The sequence below is a fragment of the Ovis canadensis genome, chromosome 18 (genome assembly GCF_042477335.2).
Source record: "Ovis canadensis isolate MfBH-ARS-UI-01 breed Bighorn chromosome 18, ARS-UI_OviCan_v2, whole genome shotgun sequence".
Taxonomy (NCBI): domain Eukaryota; kingdom Metazoa; phylum Chordata; class Mammalia; order Artiodactyla; family Bovidae; genus Ovis; species Ovis canadensis.
The window spans coordinates 33,682,178-33,705,404 of record NC_091262.1 but is presented as its reverse complement, the minus strand read 5'-3'; the positions used below and the strand labels follow the sequence as shown (position 1 = coordinate 33,705,404).

Genomic DNA, 23,227 nt, shown 5'->3' with positions numbered 1-23,227 from the left:
TTCAAATGAGTGTACCTTCCCATCAGCTGAGAATTGTAGTGGCTTTATGATTTTAAGGTTTTTTAATTAAAAATTTTTCAGCTTTATTAAGGTATAGTTTATCCAAAGTATATATATTTAAGGTGTACGATTTGATGTTTTAATATGTTTACTTCGTGAAATGATCATCACAGTCAAGCTAATTAACCTATCCATCACCTCACATACTATAATGTGGGAAGAGGAAAAATATTTTTTTCATCCCCTAAAGTTTTGATGACCATGAAAGTTTGGGATACCCTACTGCTGGAGTCCAGCTCCAGCCGCCAGGGAATCAGCCTGAAGGGATGAGTGGTGGTGGTGGGAAATGGTGTAGCCTTGGACTCGAGGTACGGGACTACATGTTTATTTCAAGCATCAGGTTCTCTTCTATACTTTTTTTTTTTTTTTAAATGTGGAACGCTTCATGAATTTGCATGTCATCCTTGCACAGGGCCCATGCTAACCTTCTCTGTATCGTTCCAATTTTAGTATATGTGCTGCTGAAGCGAGCACATACTTTTTCTAAAGCATTAGGTCAGAGGTTTGACATATTCAGTTCCCCCTTACCCAGATTATTGTCTCATCGTTGCCCTTCAAACAGCGTTCCTGCTTCAGCGATTCTCTCAGAGTCGTGTTTACTTGTGATTACATTGTAACTCATGCTGATGTCTGGGCTGTATACCACATTCCTCAGTTTATTTCTCATCTTTCTAAATCCTGCTTGCCCCTAGTATCCTAAGCTCATTATCTCCTAAAAGGGTTTCTAACTATTCTTAATTATTCCTAATCCCTAAACTCAGAAAATTTCCTTTGCCATAAACATTTTCCTCACAAACAGGTCTCAGATAACAATCCTTCCCAAGGCCTCAAGCTGTGGCCTACATGCTCATCCTAGGACATTCTTTGTAAAAATCCTTGAACAAATGTCAGTGGTTACTTTATAGATTATTTTCTGGGCACAACTGCAGAAAGCTTTGTGCTTTCTCATGCTTCTCTCAAGAACAATAAGCACCTTAACATTCTTTCCAGCCAACTCAACCGAAGAAAGGAAGAAAAAAGTCAGAATCACAAGAGCTAACCCCTTCATCCGGGTCCGTGCCTGCGGAATGAGGAGAGGGGGCTGGGGCCGTGCCTCCATTTTGTCAGTAATGCCTAATCTGGCTCCCAACACCCTACTCATTCTGGAAACTACTAATGAGATCCTGGGACAACAAGTAAAAGCTGGCAAAAAGGTAATAATTCTTACCATGCCAGCCTTCTGCATTTCTATCTGTGGTGTCTGGTTGAGAAAGGAAGGCAAGAATTTTTCTTTGTCTTCTTTCTCTCCAAACGTAGATTAATAGGAGAAAACATTTGTGTAGACTACTTCTTTTGGTTTGGGCAGCTTTGATTATTTGATATCAATCCAATTCTCTCCCAAGGGAGGATTTAATTTTTTTTTTGTCTTTGTCTTTGGTCTTATTTGTCATAATGAAAAGAATCATAAGATAAAACATAAACATAGGTCCTATAAGCCTACCACCTGAGCTGGCCTCAAAAGTAGGTGAGTTTAATTTTCACTGGACTGTCCTCTGTTTGGATGAACTATGTGGTGAGTCATCAACTTTTTAAAATAGTTATTTATTTGTATTTATTTATTTGGCTGAACTGGGTCTTAGTTGTGGCATGTGGAATCTCTCAGCAGCCGTGAACTCTAAGTTGTGGAATATGAGATATCTAGTTCCCTGACCAGGGAATGAACCCGGGCTTCCTGCATTGGGAACACAGAATCTTAGCCTCTAGACCACCAGGAAAGTCCTTTATCATGCCTAATTAACCTAGGAGAAGGGAAATACCCAAATCTTGCAGGCTCTAGCCTTCCACCTGGGAGAAGAGAAATCCCTAACTCCTGTGCACTCTAGCCATACCGTCCCAGGTAAGGCTGGTGTGGAGATGAAGAAGCACTTATGTATGAAGTTGATAGTTCAGACACGCTGGCTCACTAAAACACTCAGACTTAATCATAAGACTATAGAATGCTTCTCCTCCCCCCAGGATTTAAACCACATTACTTAAGGCCTAATTACAGCAGTTATTTTTAACTAACATATCTTGCCCAGCTACCAAGAAAAAAATCACAAGAAAAAAAAAAAGCAAAAAACACAGTTGGAAGAGAGAGAGGGCAAACTTCAGAACCAGGCTCAGATATGACAGGGATGTTGAAATGATCAGACTGGAAATTTAAGACCACTATGATTAATAGGCTAAGGGCTCTAATGGATAGAGTAGATAGCATGCAAGAACAGATGAATAATATGAGCAGAGAGATGGAAATTCTAAGGAAGAATCAAAAGAAATGCTAGAGATCCAAAACACTGCGATAGAAATGAAGAATGCTCTTGATGGACTTAGTAAACTAGAGACAGCTGATGAAACAATCTCTACGCTTGAGGATCTCTCAATAGAAACCTCTAGAAGATAATGTCAGCAAGCTGGCAGAATAGGAAGTTACCAGCCCTCATCCTCCCACAAAAACTGTGATTCAGGGCTTCTCTGGTGGCTCAGTGGTAAGAATCCACCTGCCAATGCCAAAGACATCTTCCCATCCCTGGTATGGGAAGATTCCACATGCTGCCAGACAGCTAAGCCCGTGTGCCACAACTACACAACCTGTACTCTACAGCCCGGGAGCTACAACTACTGAAGCCCAAACATTCAAGAGCCTGTGCTCAGCAACATGAGAAGCCACTGCAATGAGAAGCTGGTGAACCGCAACCAGAGAGCAGCCCCCACTCACTGCAACCAGAGAGCAGCCCCCACTCACTGCAACTAGAGAAAAGCCTGAGCAGCAACAAAGACCCAGCACAGCTGAAAAAACAAAAAAAGCCCCAAACCAACGATTTGGTGGCCATCACAGATAACAGTGCCTTTGTGGGAGCTTTGGGATCCAGGTAGGAGTTTGTAAACCCCTAGGTGAGCCCAAGACTGAGGAGGGCCTCTTTGAGAAGGCAGACCCTGCATCCCGGTGGCCGGGCCATGGACCATGGCCGCAGCGGCAGGCCCGGAAGAGCCCTCTACCCCCGTGGACTCGGCTCCAGGCCTGCTTATCTATGGTTATGGCCTCAGCAGGGGAACTAAAGTGTCACACTTGTCATGCTGCTGGAATGACCCACAGACTGGAGAGCTAACTGCACACCTGGAAGCAGGCCCTTCTGCTTTGCTCTCCCATAGTCCTAGAAGCAGTCCTGATCACCGGGGCCCTGGGTGAGCCATGCCACTTGGCACCTTGGTAACAGGTGTGTCGACTGCAGGCTTGACTGTGGGTAGCCCCACGACCCAGCTCTGGCCCCGTGCTGTGACAGTCCAGAGGTAGTTGTGCCAGTCCAGGGGTCTAGCAGGGGCCTTCCCAGGCTCACCCCATTCATGCCCCTGTCACCTGCGGGCCTGACTGTGGACCTGGGAGTGCCCATGAGACCTGGCCTCAGTCCACCTCAACCCTGGTCCCAGAGACACTCCCTTAAGTCTTGGGATCTTCGAGGAACCACTCCTGCCTGGGCCGCTGGTAATAAGCCCACTATGTATGCATTTATGCTCAGTTGTTTCCATTGTGTACAGCTCTTTGTGACCTCATGGACTGTAGCCCACCAGGCTACTCTGTGCATGGGATTCTCCAGGCAAGAATACCGGAGTGAGTTGACATGCCCTTCTCCAGGGAATCTTCCTGACCTAGGGATGGAACACAAGCCTGCTGTGTCTCCTGCATTGCAGGCGGGCTCCTTTACCTCTGAGCCACTGGGGGAAGCCCAGTAAGCCCTCTAACCAGACCCAGTTGCAGACCCAGTAACAATTCCATGACCCAGCTCCAGCCTGGCTTTACCACCACCCTGGAGGCAGTCTTGTTGTCCAGGGACCCAGCAGGAGAAAACCAGAAGAAAGCCCTGCCAAAACCAATCTGTAGAGACTAGGAGAGGTATCTGTTCCTTCAAATGCACAGACACCAGTGTAAGTCTACAAGTATCACAAAAAAAAAAAAAAAAAAATCAGTTAATCATGAGAAAACAAAAGGAAACTAAAGAATGCAAAAAGTGAAGAATACATTCAGGACTTACCAGGATACCATCAAATGAGATAACACGCACTATGGAAGCTCCAGGGAAAAAGAAAGAGAGACAGAAAGGGGCAGAAAGCTTATTTAAAGAAATAATGGCTAGAAAAGCAAAGTGGAAGTATAAGTCACTCATCTGCGTCCAACTCTTTTTGAGTCCATGGAGTGTAGCCCACCACGCTCCTCTGTCCATGGGATTCTCCAGGCAAGAATACTGAAGTGGGCAGTCATTCCCTTCTCCAGGGGATCTTCCTGACCCAGGGATTAAATCCAGGTCTCCTGCATTTCAGGTAGATTTTTTTACCATCTGAGCCATCAGGGAAGCCCTACCAGGGATCAAACCTGGGCCCCCTGCATTGGCAGCTTGGAGTCTTAATCACTGGACCATGAGGGAAGTCCTCTTGTTAATCTGTCTTTGTCAGTTTAATATTCAAATCCAGCCAGGGACCCTAAGAGGGTTGAGGAGTACCTTTTATTCCCCAACAAATATGTACTTCTAAATGAAAGAAGCCAATCTGAAAAGGCTGTAGACTGAATGATTCCAACTATATATCATTCTGGGAAAGGCAAAACTATGGAGACGGAAAAAAGATCAGTGGTTGCCAGGGATTTGGAAGGAGGAACGAATGCGTAGAACACAAAGGATTTTGGGGGGCAGTGAAACTATTCTGATGTAGTGGTGGATACCTGTCATTATACATGTGTCCCCACGCATAGAATGTACAACCAAAGTGAATTTGAATGCAAACCATGGACGCTGGGTGACAATGATGTGTAGGTCCATTAATTATAACAGATGCATCACTCAGGTGGGGGTGTTGATAGTGGAGGAAGCTATGCCTGTGTGTGTATAGGGGGTATGTTGAAAACCTCTGTACTTTCCACTGAATTTTGCTGTGAATCGAAAACTGCCCCAAGAATAAAGTCCATAAATTTTTTTTTTAATGACTCAGTGTCTTCACCAACCACAGAATCATTCTTGTTTACTTCAGGACAGTTTCAGATTCTGTAAATGTCAGGACATTGGGAAAATAATTGTCCTATAATTAAGAAGAAAAGGAAGGGAGAATTTAATAGTGATTGCCCTAGATTTCTGATAATAGGCAAATAGGCCCCTTGAAGTCCTCTTTAGAGGAAATCTACATCTTCTCTGTCTCCTTGAGATATACATCTTACTGAATCTTTGAAATATAAACATCCAAGGAGATAACTCTCAGCTAACAGAGCCATCTGAGACTAAAAGGAATAAAAAGGGGGAAAAGAGGCTCTTTGGAAACAAACTGATACTTGCTTTTTCTATAGAGTTGCTGGCCCTAAATTTAGTCCACATTCTCCATAATAGTATATATCAGGGCAAATAAAAATTCTTACAATTCTTCTCCAGAAATATTGGTAAAAAGCTTTAGCCCTCATGAGCAGGTAATTTTAACTGTTCCACTTGCTGGAAACATAATTCAGACTAAGAAAAATAAAATAAGGCAAGGATGAGAATCAACTAATAAAAATTAGTGAGATATATTTTCTGTGTTTATACCTAGCTGGTGGCCTAAAGAGAGAGAAGGAGGGAGGGAGGGAGAGAGGGAGAAGGAGAGGGAGAATCTCATGGGGGTCAAGCCAGCTAAACTGACTAGTTTTATTGTAAGGATTAAATGAACTTTTATATCAATAGTGTACAAATGCAAAAGTAGATTTTTGTTTTCTTTCTGTTACAAGGATGCAATTTTCTTGGATTATTGGTCTGCTGTTAATGAGAGATTGTAAAAAGGGTGCTGTTTTTGTATTTTTAAGTATGATGAATAATTTTCCTAGGAAATACAGATTTGATGGCTTATCAAAATATAATTTCCTGTGCTTCTTGTTGACTTCATTAGGTCTTTGATTAGTTATAAAACCAAATCTTCTCAATATTAAAAGAGCTAAGGTATTTTTTTTCTTTGGTCTCAAGTATTTTACTTCCTGCATTTGCCTTTGATATTTTTTATTGTCACTTTGGTAAATGAATATGTAACTATTGTTACTTCGTGATCTATGATCCTATTTAATCAAGTGTTCAAACCTTTTGGCATTTTGACAAACTTTAAAAAATAAAATTCTAAATAAAATCTTTTTGACTTCAGAGTAACTTTGAGATTTCCCAGAAGGCTCCTAGAAAATCTCAAAGGATTTGTTTACTCACCTGGTAGAAAGAGAGATGTTAAATTGATTAGATTTATTTTTTACGTTAAATTGCATGGGCAGCATTGTTAAAAAAAAAAGATGTTTAACCTTCTTTAGATTATATTTGTTGGATTTATGTTATTAATACAAATCTTTCAGGGACTCCTCTGGTCCAATGGTTAAGAAACCACCTTGAAATTCAGGGGACTCAGGTTCTATCCCTGGTCGGGGAATTAAGATCCCACATACCTTGGAGCAGATAAGCCCCTGAGCTGCAACTATTGAGCCTGTGTGCTACAACTAGAGGGTCGGTGTACATCAATGAAAGATCCTGCATGATGCAATGGAGATCCTGTCACTAAGACCCAACACAGCCAAATAAATAGACTCATAAACATTCTCAACTATATTTATTTTTTTTTCAACTATATTTAAATGTTTCAGCAATTGTGTAACACTCCTAGGTATTTGTTAATGTCCTTACTATCTGTGGAAAATTCTGAAAGAAATGGGAATACCAGACCACCTGACCTGCTTCTTGAGAAACCTGTACGCTGATCAGGAAGCAACAGTTAGAACTGGACACGGAACAACAGACTGGTTCCAAACGGGAGAAAGAGTACATCAAGGCTGTATATTGTCACCCTGCTTATTTAACTTCTATGCAGAGTACATCATGAAAAACGCCAGGCTAGATGAAGCACAAGCTGGAGTCAAGATTGCCAGGAGAAATAACTTCATTAACCTCAGATATGCAGATGACACCACCCTTATGGCAGAAAGTGAAGAGGAACTGAAGATCCTCTTGATGAAAGTGAAAGAGGAGCGTGAAAGAAGAGTGTGAAAAAGTTGGTTTAAGCTCAACATTCAGAAAACTAAGATCATGGCATCCAGTCCCATCACTTCATGGCAAATAGATGGAGAAACAGTGGAAACAGTGACAGACTTCAGTTTTGGGGGCTCCAAAATCACTGCAGATGGTGACTGCAGCCTTGAAATTAAAAGACACTTACTTCTTGGTAGAAAAGTTATGACCAACCTAGATAGCATATTAAAAGCAGAGACATCACTTTGACACCAAGGTCCGTCTAGTCAAGGCTATGGTTTTTCCAGTGGTCATGTATGGATGTGAGAGTTGGACTATAAAGAAAGCTGAGCTCCAAAGAATTGATGCGTTTGAACTGTGGTGTTGGAGAAGACTCTTGAGAGTCCCTAGGACTGCAAGGAGACCCAACCAGTCCATTCTAAAGGAGATCAGTCCTGACTGTTCATTGAAAGGACTGATGTTGAAGCTGAAACTCCAGTAGTTTGGCCACCTGATGCAAAGACTGAGTCATTTGAAAAGCCCCTGATGCTAGGAAAGATTGAAGGCGGGAGGAAAAGGGGACAACAGAGGATGAGATTGTTGGATGGCATCACCGACTCAAACGACATGAATTTGGGTACGTTCCGGGAGTTGGTGATGGACAGGGAAGCCTGGCGTGCTGCAGTCCATGGGATCACAAAGAGTTGGACAAGGCTGAGTGACTGAACTGAACAATCCAAAAGTACTTAATCCTCAAAGAGATTCATGGAAAAGACTCTGACAAATACTCTGGAGTACAGTTCAGTTCAGTTCAGTCGCTCAGTCATGTCCGACTATCGGCGACCCCATGAATTGCAGCACGCCAGGCCTCCCTGTCCATCACCAAGTCCCGGAGTTCTCTCAGACTCACACCCATCGAGTCAGTGATGCCATCCAGCCATCTCATCCTCAGTCGTCCCCTTCTCCTCCTGCCCCCAATCCCTCCCAGCATCAAAGTCTTTTCCAATGAGTCAGCTCTTCGCATCAGGTGGCCAAAGTACTGGAGTTTCAGCTTTAGCATCATTCCTTCCAAAGAAATCCCAGGGCTGATCTCCTTCAGAATGGACTGGTTGGATCTCCTTACAGTCCAAGGGACTCTCAAGAGTCTTCTCCAACACCACAGTTCAAAAGCATCAATTCTTTGGCACTCAGCCTTCTTCACAGTCCAACTCTCACATCCATACATGAGCACTGGAAAAACCATAGCCTTGACTAGATGGACCTTTGTTGGCAAAGTAATGTCTCTGCTTTTCAATATGCTATCTAGGTTGGTCATAACTTTTCTTCCAAGGAGTAAGTGTCTTTTAATTTCATGGCTGCAGTCACCATCTGCAGTGATTTTGGAGTCCCCCAAAATAAAGTCTGACACTGTTTCCACTGTTTCCCCATCTATTTGCCATGAAGTGATGGGACCGGATGCCATGATTTTTGTTTTCTGAATGTTGAGCTTTAAGCCAACTTTTTAAGTCTCTTCTTTCACTTTCATCAAGAGGCTTTTTAGATCCTCTTCACTTTCTGCCATAAGGGTGGTGTCATCTGCATATCTGAGGTTATTGATATTTCTCCTGGCAATCTTGATTCCAGCTTGTGTTTCTTCCAGCCAGGCATTTCCCATGATGTACTCTGCATAGAAGTTAAACAAGCAGAGTGACAATATACAGCCTTGACGGACTACATTTCCTATTTGAAACCAGTCTGTTGTTCCATGTCCAGTTCTAACTGTTGCTTCTTGACCTGCATATAGGTTTCTCAAGAGGCAGGTCAGGTGGTCTGGTATTCCCATCTCTTTCAGAATTTTCCACAGTTTATTGTGATCCACACAGTCAAAGGCTTTGGCATAGTCAATAAAGCAGAAATAGATGTTTTTCTGAAACTCTCTTGCTTCTTCCATGATCCAGCGGATGTTGGCAATTTGATCTCTGGTTCCTCTGCCTTTCCTAAAACCAGCTTGAACATCTGGAAGTTCACGGTTCACGTATTGCTGAAGCCTGGCTTGGAGAATTTTGAGCATTACTTTTAGCATGTGAGATGAATGCAATTGTGCAGTAGTTTGAGCATTCTTTTGCATTGCCTTTCTTTGGGCTTGGAATGAAAACTGACCTTTTCCAGTCCTGTGGCCACTGCTGAGTTTTCCAAATTTGCTAGCATATTGAGTGCAGCACTTTCACAGCATCATCTTTCAGGATTTGAAATCGCTCAATAGGAATTTATCACCTCCACTAGCTTTGTTCATAGTGATGCTTTCTAAGGTCCACTTGACTTCACATTCCACGATGTCTGGCTCTAGATGAGTGATCACACCATCGTGATTATCCGGGTCGTGAAGATCTTTTTTGTACAGTTCTTCTGTGTATTCTTGCCACCTCTTCTTAATATCTTCTGCTACTGTTAGGTTCATACCATTTCTGTCCTTTATTGAACCCATCTTTGCATGAAATGTTCCCTTGGTATCTCTAATTTTCTTGAAGAGATCTCTAGTCTTTCCCGTTCTGTTGTTTTCCTCTATTTCTTTGCATTGATCGCTGAAGAAGGCTTTCTTATCTCTTCTTGCTATTCTTTGGAACTCTGCATTCAGATGCTTATATCTTTCCTTTTCTCCTCTCTTCTTTTCACAGCTATTTGTAAGGCCTCCCCAGACAGCCATTTGTCTTTTTTGCATTTCTTTTCCATGGGTATGGTCTTAATCCCTGTCTCCTATACAATGTCATGAACCTCATTCCATAGTTCATCAGGCACTCTGTCTATCAGATCTAGGCCCTTAAATCTATTTTTCACTTCCACTGTATAATCATAAGGGATTTGATTTAGGTCATACCTGAATGGTCTAGTGGTTTTCCCTACTTTCTTCAATTTGAGTCTGAATTTGGTAATAAGGAGCTCATGATCTGAGCCACACTCAGCTCCTGGTCTTGTTTTTGTTGACTGTATAGAGCTTCTCCATCTTTGGCTGCAAAGAATATAATCAATCTGATTTCGGTGTTGACCATCTGGTGATGTCCATGTGTAGAGTCTTCTCTTGTGTTGTTGGAAGAGGGTGTTTGCTATGACCAGTGCATTTTCTTGGCAAAACTCTATTAGTCTTTGCCCTGCTTCATTCCGCATTCCGAGGCCAAATTTGCCTGTTACTCCAGGTGTTTCTTGACTTCCTACTTTTGCATTCCAGTCCCCTATAATGAAAAGGACATCTGTTTTGGGTGTTAGTTCTAAAAGGTCTTGTAAGTCTTCATAGAACCGTTCAACTTCAGCTTCTTCAGCATTAGTGGTTGGGGCATAGGCTTGGATTACTGTGATATTGAATGGTTTGCCTTGGAAACGAACAGAGATCATTCTGTTGTTTTTGCGCTTGCATCCAAGTACTGCATTTCAGACTCTTTTGTTGACCATGATGGCTACTCCATTTCTTCTGAGGGATTCCTGCCCACAGTAGTAGATATAATGATCATCTGAGTTAAATTCACCCATTCCAGTCCATTTTAGTTCACTGATTCCTAGAATGTCAACATTGACTCTTGCCATCTCTTGTTTGACCACTTCCAATTTGCCTTGATTCATGGACCTGACATTCCAGGTTCCTATGCAATATTGCTCTTTACAGCACTGGACCTTGCTTCTATCACCAGTCACATCCACAACTGGGTATTGTTTTTGCTTTGGCTCCGTCCCTTCATTCTTTCTGGAGTTATTTCTCCATTGATCTCCAGTAGCGTGTTTGGCACCTACTGACCTGGGGAGTTCCTCTTTCAGTATCCTATCATTTTGCCTTTTCATACTGTTCATGGGGTTCTCAAGGCAAGAATACTGAAGTGGTTTGCCATTCCCTTCTCCAGTGGACCACATTCTGTCAGACCTCTCCACCATGACCCACCTGTCTTGGGTTGCCCCATGGCATGGCTTAGTTTCATTGAGTTAAGACAAGGCTGTGGTCCTAGTGTGATTAGATTGACTAGTTTTCTGTGAATATGGTTTCAGTGTGTCTGCCCTCTGATGCCCTCTTGCAGCACCTACCATCTTACTTGGGTTTCTCTTACCTTGGGCATGGAGTATCTCTTCATGGCTGCTCCAGCAAAGCGCAGCCGCTGCTCCTTACCTTGGAGGAAGGGTATCTCCTCACTGGCATCCTTCAGGACCTTCAACAATGGATAGCTCCTCTAGGCCCTCCTGCACCCACGTAGCCACCAAACTTGTACTCTGGAGTACAAGTTTCTGATAACTCTGAGATCTTATCACTGGCCTGGGTAAGAATTTCCAGAACTCTAGTAAAGAAACTGATGGATTCATAAAGCTGGTTAACTCAAGATAAAGCAGAACAAAAATTAACTATACAGGACTGAAAAAACTGATGAGGATGACTAAAATTGTTATGATCTGTCTAAAACTTTGCTAGTTCTTCCCAGGTGGTTCAATGGTAAAGAATCTGCTGTCAGTGCAGGAGATGCAGCTTTGATCCCTGGGTCAGGAAGATCTCTGGGAGAAGGCAATGGCCACCCATTTCACTATTCTTGCCTGGGAAATTCCATGGACAGAGTAGCCTGGTGGGCTACAGTCCGTGGGGTCACAAAGAGTCGGGCACTGCTGAGTGACTAAAACAAAAACAACAGTTCTTTAATGTTTTATTTTCTGGATATAAGGGATTTTTTTTCTTTTTTCACGTTATTTATAACTTATAGCAATTAATAAATTATACCATTATAAACAGAAGTAAAATTTCCTTATCACTTGCATTATAATGAACTCTAATCAGATCTTCAGTGCTAACTACAGACTAATTGTTTAGTGAGTGAAAATTGCTGAGTTGTGTCTGACTCTTTGTGACCCCCCCCATGGACTGTAGCCTGCCAGGCTCCTATGTCCATGGAATTCTCCAAGCAAGAATAATGGAGTGGGTAGCCTTTCCGTTCTCCAGAGGATCTTCCCTATCCATGGACTGAACCCTGGTCTCCCACATTTGGGGAAGATTCTTTACAGTCTGAGCCACTAGGGAATGTTTGTGCCCCCCCAGGTTTGTATGTTGGAATCAAACTCCCAGAGTGATGGTATTTGGACGTGATTGGATCATGAGGGTTGAACCCTCAGGAACGGGACTAGTGCCTTTATCAAAAGAGACTCCAGAGAGCTCCCCTACTCCTACCATGAGGACACAATGAGAAGACAGCTACCCGTGAACCAGGAAGTAGGTTCTCACCAGGCACTAAACCTCCTGGCAACTGGATCTTGGACTTCCCAGCCTCCAGAAAGGTGAGAAATACATTTCTGTTGTTTGTAAGCCACCCAGTCTAGAGTTGGAGAAGGAAATGGCAACCCACCTTGCCTGGAAAATCCCATGGACAGAGAAGCCGGGCAGGCTGCAATCCATGGGGTCACAGAGTCAGACACGACTTAGTGATGAAACCACCAGTCGAGAGTACTCTTTTACAGTAGTCTGAACAGACTAAGATACTCCCTGATCCCTCCAGGGTTCAGAAATTCTTATTGAGCCTTGTAACCAATATACTGAGGCAACAGGGAAGCTGTGGGGTTTCCCAGGATGAGTCAGAAGAAGCTTTGCAGTTTCTGCCCTGTTCTCTAAAACACGCTCTACTGAAGCCCTTAGACACCAAATTAAATATGACTGTATAAAATCTGACTGCCCACCTGGGAAGACAATGTGAGGGAAACTGGGGACTACCTAGAAAAGCAGAAAAACCAAACTGAGCCCAATTTGGTTTGCAGTTATTCCCCCCAAGGCACGAGGCATGAGAATGAAACTTTCTTGGACCTTCCAGCCTAGCCCAGCTGCCACCTGAATATCACCTAGTGACCTTGCCAATGCCATGTGAAAGCTGAAGAATCAGCCTTGCTCAAATTCTTTTTTTTGGCTGCACTATGAGGCTTGAAAGACTTTAGTTTCCTGACCAGGGATTGAACCTGGGCCATGGCCACATTCTTGACCCAGATATTTTAAGATCTATTTCAAGGTGTTTTTTTTTTTTTATTTTTTATTGAAGTATAGTTGATTTACAATACTGTGTTAGTTTCAGGTGTATAGCACAGTGATTCAGTTTTATAAATATATGTGCTGTGCTGTGCTTAGTTGCTCAATCATGTCTACCTCTTTGCTCGGCAGGCTACTCTGTCCGTGGGAATTCTCCAGGCAAGAATACTAGAGTGGGTTGCCATGCCCTCCTCCAGAGGATCTTCCCAACCCAAGGACTGAACCCAGGTCTCACATTGCAGACAGATTCTTTACTGTCTGAGCCACTAGGGAACCCAAGAATACTGGAGTGGGTACCTATCCCTTCTCCAGGGGGTCTACCCAGGAATCAAGCTGAGGTCTCCTGGTAAGTAGATTCTTTACCAGCTGAGCTACCAGGGAAGCCCATATATGTGTGTGTGTGTGTGTGTGTGTGTGTGTGTGTGTGTGTGTATGTGTGTATATATAAGTGTAGGGATATATATATATATAATAGTGTGGGCTCAGTAGCTCAGTCATGTCCGACTCTTTATGGCCCCAAGGACTGTAGCCCGCCTGACTCCTCTGTCCATGGGATTTTCGGGGCAAGAATACTGATTCTTCACCACTAGTACCACCTGGGAAGCCCAACACAGCAATCTCTCTCTTGAGTATACCCTTTCCTCGCCTCACCTGCCCCAAAACTGTCTTGCCAAGGTTTCTAAGGTTTACAGCAACCTTGTGTGTCATAAAAAGGACCTGGAAGCCAGCTAGATCCAACACTAGCAGAAAGGAGGGAGAACAGGGGCTAGGTTTTAGATTGAATGATATCAGGGAAAAAGACCTAGATTCCATGAAGCAACATGGTAAGATCTCAGAAATTTACAAGTTGAGTGTAAAAAAGTAAAAACCAGGACATCATTTAAAATAGGACATCAATTGTGTAACTTTAAAAGTATGTACATGTACACCTGAAACTGGCACTACATTGTAAATCAGCTGTCAGTTCAGTTCAGGCGCTCAGTCGTGTCCGACTCTCTGTGACCCCATGGACTGCAGCATGCCAAGCTTCCCTGTCCATCACCAACTCCTGGAGCCTGCTCAAACTCATGTCCATCAAATCGGTGATGCCATCCAACCATCTCATCTTCTGTCTTCCCCTTTGCCTCCTGCCCTCAATCTTTCCCAGCGTCAGGCTCTTTTCAAATGACTCAGCTCTTTGCATCAGGTGGCCAAAGTATTAGTTTCAGCTTCAACATCAGTCCTTTCAATGAACACCCAGGACTGATCTCCTTCAGAATGGACTGGTTGGATCTCCTTGCAGTCCAAGGGACTCTCAAGAGTCTTCTCCAACAGCACAGTTCAAAAGCATCAATTCTTCAGTGCTCAGCTTTCCTCACAGTCCAACTCTCACATCCATACATGATCACTGGAAAAACCATAGCCTTGACTAGACAGACCTTTGTTGGCAAAGTAATGTCTCTGCTTTTAAATATGCTATCTAGGTTGGTCATAACTTTTCTTCCAAGGAGCAAGCATCTTTTAATTTCAAGACGACAGTCAGCATCTGCAGTGATTTTGGAGCCCAAGAAAATGAAGTCTGACACTGTTTCCACTGTTTCTCCATCTATTTGCCATGAAGTGATGGGACCGGATGCCATGATCTTAGTTTTCTGAATGTTGAGCTTTAAGCCAACTTTTTCACTCTCCTCTTTCACTTTCATCAAGAGGCTCTTTAGTTCTTCGCTTTCTGACATAAGAGTGCTGTCATCTGCATATCTGAGGTTATTGATATTTCTCCCAGCAATCTTGATTCCAGCTTGTGCTTCATCCAGCCCAGTGTTTCTCATGAGGTACTCTGCATATAAGTTAAATAAGCGGGATGACAATATACAACCTTGACGTACTCCTTTCCCTATTTGGAACCAGTCTGTTGTTCTGTGTCCAGTTCTAACTGTTGCTTCTTGACCTGCATACAGATTTCTCAGGTGGCAGATAAGGTGGTCTGGTATTCCCATCTCTTTAAGAATTTTCCACTGTTTGTTGTGATCCACACAGTCAAAGATTTATACACCCCCCAAAATTTTGTTTTAAATTAGACATAATAACCTATAAGAGGAAATAATCTGAAAAAGAGCATATATATATATATATATTTCTTCTCAGGTGGCTCAGTGGTAAAGAATCCGCCTGCCAATGTAGGAGATGCAGGTTCGATCCCTGGGGAGGGAGGAACCTGTGGAGAAGGAAATGGCAATCCACTCCAGTATTCTTGCCTGGAAAATCCCATGGCCAGAGGAGCTTTGTGGGCTACAGGCCATGGGGTCGCAAAGACCTGGACGCATCTGAGTACAGCACAGCATAGGGAGTGTGCATTTTCTCACCCAGTGGTTCAAACACATTTTTAAAAACTTTTTATTCTAGATTGGAGTATAGCTGATTAACACTGTTATGATAGTTTCTAGTGCACAGCAAAGTGATTCAGTTGTTCATATATATGTCTATTCTGTTTCAAATTCTTTCCCCATTTAGGTTGTTACATAATATTGAGCAGAGTTCCCTGTGCTATACAGTAGGTCCTTGTTGGTCATCCATTTTAAAAACAGCATACATATTGAAAGGTACCATGTCAATCCCAAACTCCTTAACTATCCCTTCCCCCAGAAGTGTGTATTCCTTTTTTCTTTCATCCTTTTTTTTTTTTTACCATGCCATGCAAATGTGGGCTCTTAGTTCCCCAACGAGGGATTGAACCTACTCCCCCTGCAGCCGAAGCACAGCCATCTTAACCACTGGCCCACTAGGGAAATATTGGGAGTGTGCATTCTTAATTTTACTAAGTACTGTCAGACTACTGTCAGACTGCTCTCCAGACAGTTGCACCACTTTATGTCATACCAGCAAGACACGAGGGCTCTTCATTCCCCCATATTCTCCAGAACTTGATAACATCTAACTTCTTCCTTTTGTAAAACGGTGTCAGTTGTTTTGATTTGCATTTTTCTCGTTACTGGTAAGACGGAATATCCCTTCCTGTGTTTACTAGACTGGTGTGTTTCCCCTTCAGTGCATTATCTAGCAAATCCTTTGCCCACTTTAAAAATTGAGTTTCCTGTCTTTTTCTTGCCGATCTACAGTTCTTGAATGTTCTAGGTATGACTCTGCTCTTGGCTTTGCACAGATTTTTCTCAGACCGTCATTAGTCTGAGACTATCATTAATCTTTGTTTCTGGAGCACTCTATGGAACTCAAACCTTTAAATGGTCAAATCCCTTTTTTTTTTGCCTTTATAATTTAAAAAATCTTGTTTAAGAGTTCCACCCTTCCCAAGCTTATAAAGTTTTTCTTCTTTTTTTCCCTTCTAATAGTTTTTACCCCTGAACCTGCCACCAGACCTCTGGGACTCAGAGTCTCTCATCAGCAAGCTCCCTGGCATCATGAACCTTTCCTCTCAGTGTTCCCTTAGCCTTTACCTTCTTTCTCTAAATGAATCCTAGCTCTCCCCAGGAATGCTGCTGAACCAAAGGCTACTGATTAGACTCTAGAGCACACTGGGATAAATTAGAAAAAGGCATCACTTCTGGGTAACAAAGGCCCAGGCACCCGAGTGGTGAAGGGAGTGTGGATAGGACTTTTTTTCCCTGGTGGCCCTCTTGCCTGGCACTCTCATGCAAGGCACATTTCTGGACAAAGTGTGGTTTTACTGTAGTCCTTGTCATTTTTAAAAAAAAATATTTATTTATTTCACTGGACTGGATCTTCTTTGTGGCATGTGGGATCTTCCCACTGGGGCATGAAGGATCTAGTTCCATCACCAGGGATTGAATTCAGGCACCCTACATTGGGAGCTCAGGATCTTAGCCACTGGACCACCAGGGAAGTCCCACCTTTATCATTTTTTACCCCCAACATTTCAATTCTTTATTTATTTTTTTCAACATTTCAATTCTTAAGCACTATACTCTCTGACCACTTCCTCCTATATTTCTTGCTCCATCAATATCTCATCCCTGCAGGAACCTGCAATGCACTGACACCACTTTCTCCATGTGCCTCTGCCATCTGGTCTCCAGCCTCCTTCCACCAGCAACCCTCATTACACAGTTTAGCCTCTAGGTATCACATCATGATAACCACTTCCTTGAACTCTCAGCTCCTCTGGCAAGACTCCAACCCAGGTTGTTTCCAACTTTCTTCTATCTCTGTAGTTGTACATGAACTGACTGCTGAAAATTCATGATCATGCTGAAAAGCCTCACTTTTAATGTATGACCACATATCTCAACATTCTTACTGACTATTCCTTCCATGAGGAATGTTCTTCCACCAGATAGTGAATGTCTTACTCCACTACTTAGTTTAAGGCCCTGCCCAAATCTCATCTGTCTTATTTTTGTTTTTTTTAATCAAAGAAATTTCTTTTGGCTGTGTTGGGGCTTCATTATGGCACATGGGTTTTCTCTAGTTGTGGCACTAGGGTTAATTAGTTGTGCCATGCAGGCTTATGAGATCTTAGTTCCCTGATCAGTGGTTGAATCTGTGTCCCCTGCACTGGAAGGTGGATTCTCAACTATTGGACCACCAGAGAAGTCCCTCAAGTCTCCTCTTTAGAAAGGCCCTTCTTGATCATTCTATATAAGACCCCTCTCCCAGCATCATCTATCTCCCTTACTCTGCTCTTTTTCATATGGGATTTCATCTCCCAACATAATTATTCATTATGTGCTTGCTGCCTGTCTTCCCTATCTTCCACCTGAATGGAAGCTCAGTAAAGCCTACTTCTCTATTCTGTTCCATGCTGTATCCCCAGAACCTAGAACAGTTTTGTCACATGAGAGGCACTCAGTAAATAATTCTGAAATGAATGAATGATGATGGTCTCCAGAATGGATGTCCCAAAGCATTAAAAAAAAAAAAAATTGAGCAGGTGTGGCCAACACTGCCAAGAAGACCCTGAACTTATCTCCTCCCAGGGGCACACCAAAATTAGAACTATTTACAGAACAATTATTTATAAGGACAACATGAATACTAGCAGAAAAGATTTTCTGCAAATAAAGAAAGGAGGAACCACAATGAGACAGGTAAGAAGTGCATAAACGCAGCATAGTCAAAACCCATATCCCTAGGGAGGTGACCCACAAACAGAAGAATAACCATAATTGTGGAGGTTCTTCCCTGAGACTGAGAGTTCTGAGCCCTAACTGTAGAAGGGCTAACTGTAGAAGCCCTAACTGTAGCCTTCCCTACACTGGGAAGACAAGACCCAGTAACAATTGGCTTTGAAGGCCAGCAGGGCTTCCATATAGGAAAATCTGAGGGCTGTAGAAAAGAGACATTTCATGCTTAAAGGGCCCATACAAAATCTACATGCTCCAAGTCTCAACTCAGAGGCAGTAATTTGAAAGAAGCCTGGATCAGACACACTTGCTGATCTTGGAGAGCTCCCCAGAGGGGCAGGAGGCAGGAGGCAACTAGAAGTCCCCTTAGAGAGGTAGACGCTGGTGGCAGCAATTTGGGGGAATGTGTTCTACCATGAGGGCACTGGTATCGGCAAGTGCCATGTTGGAGTCTTCTCTCAAGCTTATTAGCACAAGGACATTATCCGCCCACAAGTTGGCTGGCACTAGCCCTGGGGCCCTTCAGACTGTGCAGTATGAGGCAGGACCTGGCAGCCAACAGGCCAGGAGCTAATCCTGCCTACCAGCATGCCCACAGTAGTCAGCCCCAGCACAACAGAAAAGTTCACAAAACTATAGTAATCAAAACAGTAAGGCATAAAAACAGACACCTAGATCATAGAATAGAGAGCCTAGAAACAAATCCACATTTATATGGTAAATTAATTTATGACTAAAGAGGCAAGACTATACAATGGAGAAAAGAAAGCTTCTTCAACAAATGATGCTGGGAAAACTGGATTGCTACATACAAAGGAATCAAACTGGACTACTTTCTCACATCATATACAAAAATAAAATCAAAGTGGGTTAAAGACTTAAATGTAAGACTTGAAACCATAGAACTCCTAGAAGAAATCATAAGCAGACTGCTCCTTGACATTGGTGTTAGCCATATTTTTAGATATATTTCTTCAGATGAGGGCAACAAATGCAAAAATAAACAAATGAGATCACACCAAAAGCTAAAAAGCTTTTCCACAATGAAGGAAACTATCAACAAAACAAAAAGGCAATCTACTGAATGGAAGAAGATATTTGCAAATTATATAGCCAATGAGGGGTTAATATACCCAATACATAAAGAACTCGTACAACTCAGCATCAGAAAAAAAAAAAAAAAACAGTTAAAAAGATGGGCAGAAGATCTGAATAGACATTTTCCCAAAGAAGACATACAGATGGCCCACAGAAAAGATGTTCGTCACTAACCATCAGGAAAATGAAACCAAAACCACAATAAGAGAGGACTTCCTTGCTGGTCCACTGGTTAAGAATCCACCTTGCAATGCAATGGTTTCTATCCCTGATAGGGGAATTAGGATCCCACATTCATGGAACGGCTAGGACTGCACACCACCGCTAGAGAATCCGGGCACCACAGTGAATGATCCAACATGATGCAGTCAAATGAAAAAATATTAAAAACAAACCTGCAATGAGATACCACCTCATGTCCACTAGGATGGCTACCATGAAAAAAAACAAACAAACAGAAAATGAATGTTGATGAGGATGTGGAGAAATTGGAATCCTTGTTGGGAATATAAAATGGTGTAATAACGTGGTGGTCCCTCAAGAAATTAAAAACAGGAGACGTCCCTAGTGGTCCAGTGGCTAAGACTCTGCACTCCCAATGCAGGGAACCCAGGTTCCATCCCTGGCCAGGGAATTAGGTCCCACCTGCTGCAACTAGCAGTTTGCTCACTGCAACTAAAGATCTTCCCGCATACATACTGCATGGAAAATCCCACAGGCTGCAACTGAGACCGGGCGCAAATCAAATGCATAAATAAATATTTTTTAAAAAAGAAATTAAAAACAGAGTTTCCATATGATCCATCAATTCCACTCCTGAGTATATAGTTCAAAATAATTGAAATCAGACTGTCAAAGAGATATTTGTACACCCACATTTATAACAGCATTATTTACAATAGCCAAAAGGTGGAAGCAACTCAACGTCCATCAGTCAGTTCAGTGCAGTCGCTCAGTCGTGTCTGACTCTTTGTGACCCCATGGACTGCAGCACGTCAGGCCTCTCTGTCCATCACCAACTCCCGGAGTCCACCTAAATTCATGTCCATTGAGTCAGTGATGCCATCCAACCATCTCATCCTCTGTCGACCCCTTCTCCTCCTGCCTTCAATCTTTCTCAGCATCAATGTCTTTTCCAATGAGTCAGCTCTTCGCATCAGGTGGCCAAAGTATTGGAGTTTCAGCTTCAACATCAGTCCTTCCAATCAATAGGTGAGTAGAAAACAAAACGTGGCGTATCAACACAATGGGAAATGATGGTCTTAGAAAAGAAGGAAATCCTGCCACCTGCTACTGCTTGGGTGAATCTTGAGGCCACTATGTTTAGTGAAATAAGCCAGTCTCAAAAAGACAAATACTGTACAATTCCACTTAGATAAGGTACCTAGAGTCATCAAATTCATGGACACAGGAAGTAGAAGGGTGGTTGCCAGGGGCCGGGGGAAGGAAGAGCTGGGAACTATTGTTTATTGGGTAAAGAGTTTCAGTTTTGTAAGATAAAAGGAGTTCTGGGGATGGATGGTGGGGACTGTTGCACAACAAAATGAATGTACACAATCCCATGGAATTCTACTCCTGTAGTGTTTAGATGGTGAACTCAATCCTATGTACTGAATTTTTTAAAACACAATTATTTAAAGGTGAGATCATTGTTCTCCTACAGCAGAACATATAAAATTTGTAACATATGAAGATTTTAAATAAACAGGGGCTTAAATTGTATTTTAAATTTTAATGAAATAAAATAAAAATTAGGCTGTGTTATAAGCCAACCATACCTTTAATAAATTGGTCCTTATGAAACTCAAATAGTATTGTAAATTTGTAGATCTATTGAAATTTTCTGTGGATCACAGTAAACTGTGGCAAATTCCAAGAGAGATGGGAATACCAGACCACCTAACCTGCCTCTTGAGAAATCTGTATGCAGGCCAGGAAGCAACAGTTAGAACTGGACATGGAACAACAGACTGGCTCCAAGTAGGAAAAGGAGTACGTCAAGACTGTATATTGTCACCCTGCTTATTTAACTTATATGCAGAGTACATCATGAGAAATGCTGGTCTGGAAGAAACACAACCTGGAATCAAGATTGCAGGGAGAAATATCAATAACCTCAGATATGCAGATGACACCACCCTTATGGCAGAAAGTGAAGAGGAACTAAAAAGCCTCTCGATGAAAGTGAAAGAGGAGAGTGAAAAAGTTGGCCTAAAGCTCAACAGTCAGAAAACGAAGATCATGGCATCCAGTCCCATCACTCCATGGGAAATAGATGGGGAAACAGTGGAAACAGTGTCAGACTTTATTTTGGGGGACTCCAAAATCACTGCAGATGGTGACTGCAGCCATGAAATTAAAAGACACTTACTCCTTGGAAGAAAAGTTATGACCAACCTAGATAGCATATTGAAAAGCAGAGACATTACTTTGCCAACAAAGGTCCATCTAGTCAAGGCTATGGTTTTTCCAGTAGTCATGTATGGATGTGAGAGCTAGACTGTGAAGAAGGCTGAGCTCCAAAGAATTGATGCTTTTGAACTGTGGTGTTGGAGAAGACTCTTGAGAGTCCCTTGAACTGCAAGGAGATCCAACCAGTCCATTCTGAAAATCAACCCTGGGATTTCTTTGGAAGGAATGATGGTGAAGCTACAACTCCAGTACTTGGGCCACCTGATGCGAAGAGCTGACTCATTGGAAAAGACTTTGATGCTGGGAGGGATTGGGGGCAGGAAGAGAAGGGGACGACAGAGGATGAGATGGCTGGATGGTATCACGGACTCGATGGACGCAAGTCTGAGTGAACCCCAGGAGTTGGTGATGGACAGGGAGGCCTGGTGTGCTACGATTCATGGGGCGCAAAGAGTCGGACACGACTGAGCGACTGAACTGAACTGATTGAAATTTTCTACTTACACTTTCTGGGTAATATTTTCAAAGTGTAATAGTTCTGTATTTATTATAGACAAAAACAGAAATACATTATATTTTAATACTCACTTGATTTTATTTTTTGACACTCATGCTTTGGAGATTTGGGACAAAAATAATTATATGTATATGTTAAATTTTAAAAATGAGTCTGTATCTGCCTATCAGTTCAGTTCAGTAGCTCAGTCGTGTCCGACTCTTTGCGACCCCATGAATCGCAGCACGCCAGGCCTCCCTGTCCATCACCAACTCCCGGAGATCATTCAGACTCACGTCCATCGAGTCAGTGATGCCATCCAGCCATCTCATCCTCTGTCGTCCCCTTCTCCTCCTGCCCCCAATCCCTCCCAGCATCAGAGTCTTTCCCAATGAGTCAACTCTTCACATGAGGTGGCCAAAGTACTGGAATTTCAGCTTCACCATCATTCCCTCCAAAGAAATCCCAGGGTTGATCTCCTTCAGAATGGACTGGTTGGATCTCCTTGAAGTCCAGGGGACTCTCAAGAGTCTTCTCCAACACCACACTTCAAAAGCATCAATTCTTTGGCACTCAGCCTTCCTCACAGTCCAACTCTCACATCCATACATGACCACAGGAAAAACCGTAGCCTTGACTAGACAGACCTTAGTCGGCAAAGTAATGTCTCTGCTTTTGAATATGCTATCTAGGTTGGTCATAACTTTTCTTCCAAGGAGTAAGCGTCTTTTAATTTCATGGCTGCAGTCACCATCTGCAGTGATTTTGGAGCCCCCCAAAATAAAGTCTGACACTGTTTCCACTGTTTCCCCATCTATTTCCCATGGAGTGATGGGACTGGATGCCATGATCTTCGTTTTCTGACTGTTGAGCTTTAGGCCAACTTTTTCACTCTCCTCTTTCACTTTCATCGAGAGGCTTTTTAGTTCCTCTTCACTTTCTGCCATAAGGGTGGTGTCATCTGCATATCTGAGGTTATTGATATTTCTCCCTGCAATCTTGATTCCAGGTTGTGTTTCTTCCAGTCCAGCGTTTCTCATGATGTACTCTGCATATAAGTTAAATA

General features: G+C 42.7%; 1 long non-coding RNA gene and 2 other non-coding genes across 3 annotated transcripts in view; 2 read left to right on the top strand and 1 right to left on the bottom strand.

Moving 5' to 3' along the window:
* Positions 1-12,188, top strand: part of LOC138423250 (uncharacterized) — a 52,553-nt gene extending 40,365 nt beyond the window's left edge. The window contains exon 3 of the long non-coding RNA XR_011250195.1: positions 12,106-12,188. This is a non-coding gene — a long non-coding RNA (uncharacterized lncRNA). The remainder of the gene's footprint in view (positions 1-12,105) is intronic.
* LOC138424055 (U6 spliceosomal RNA) lies at positions 428-534 on the bottom strand. Its single transcript, XR_011250625.1, has one exon. It is a non-coding gene; the product is annotated as a U6 spliceosomal RNA (small nuclear RNA).
* A 7,626-nt stretch (positions 12,189-19,814) lies between the features above and the next one.
* On the top strand, positions 19,815-19,887 carry TRNAG-CCC (transfer RNA glycine (anticodon CCC)). Its single transcript has one exon. It is a non-coding gene; the product is annotated as a tRNA-Gly (tRNA).
* The last annotated feature ends 3,340 nt before the right edge of the window (positions 19,888-23,227 follow it).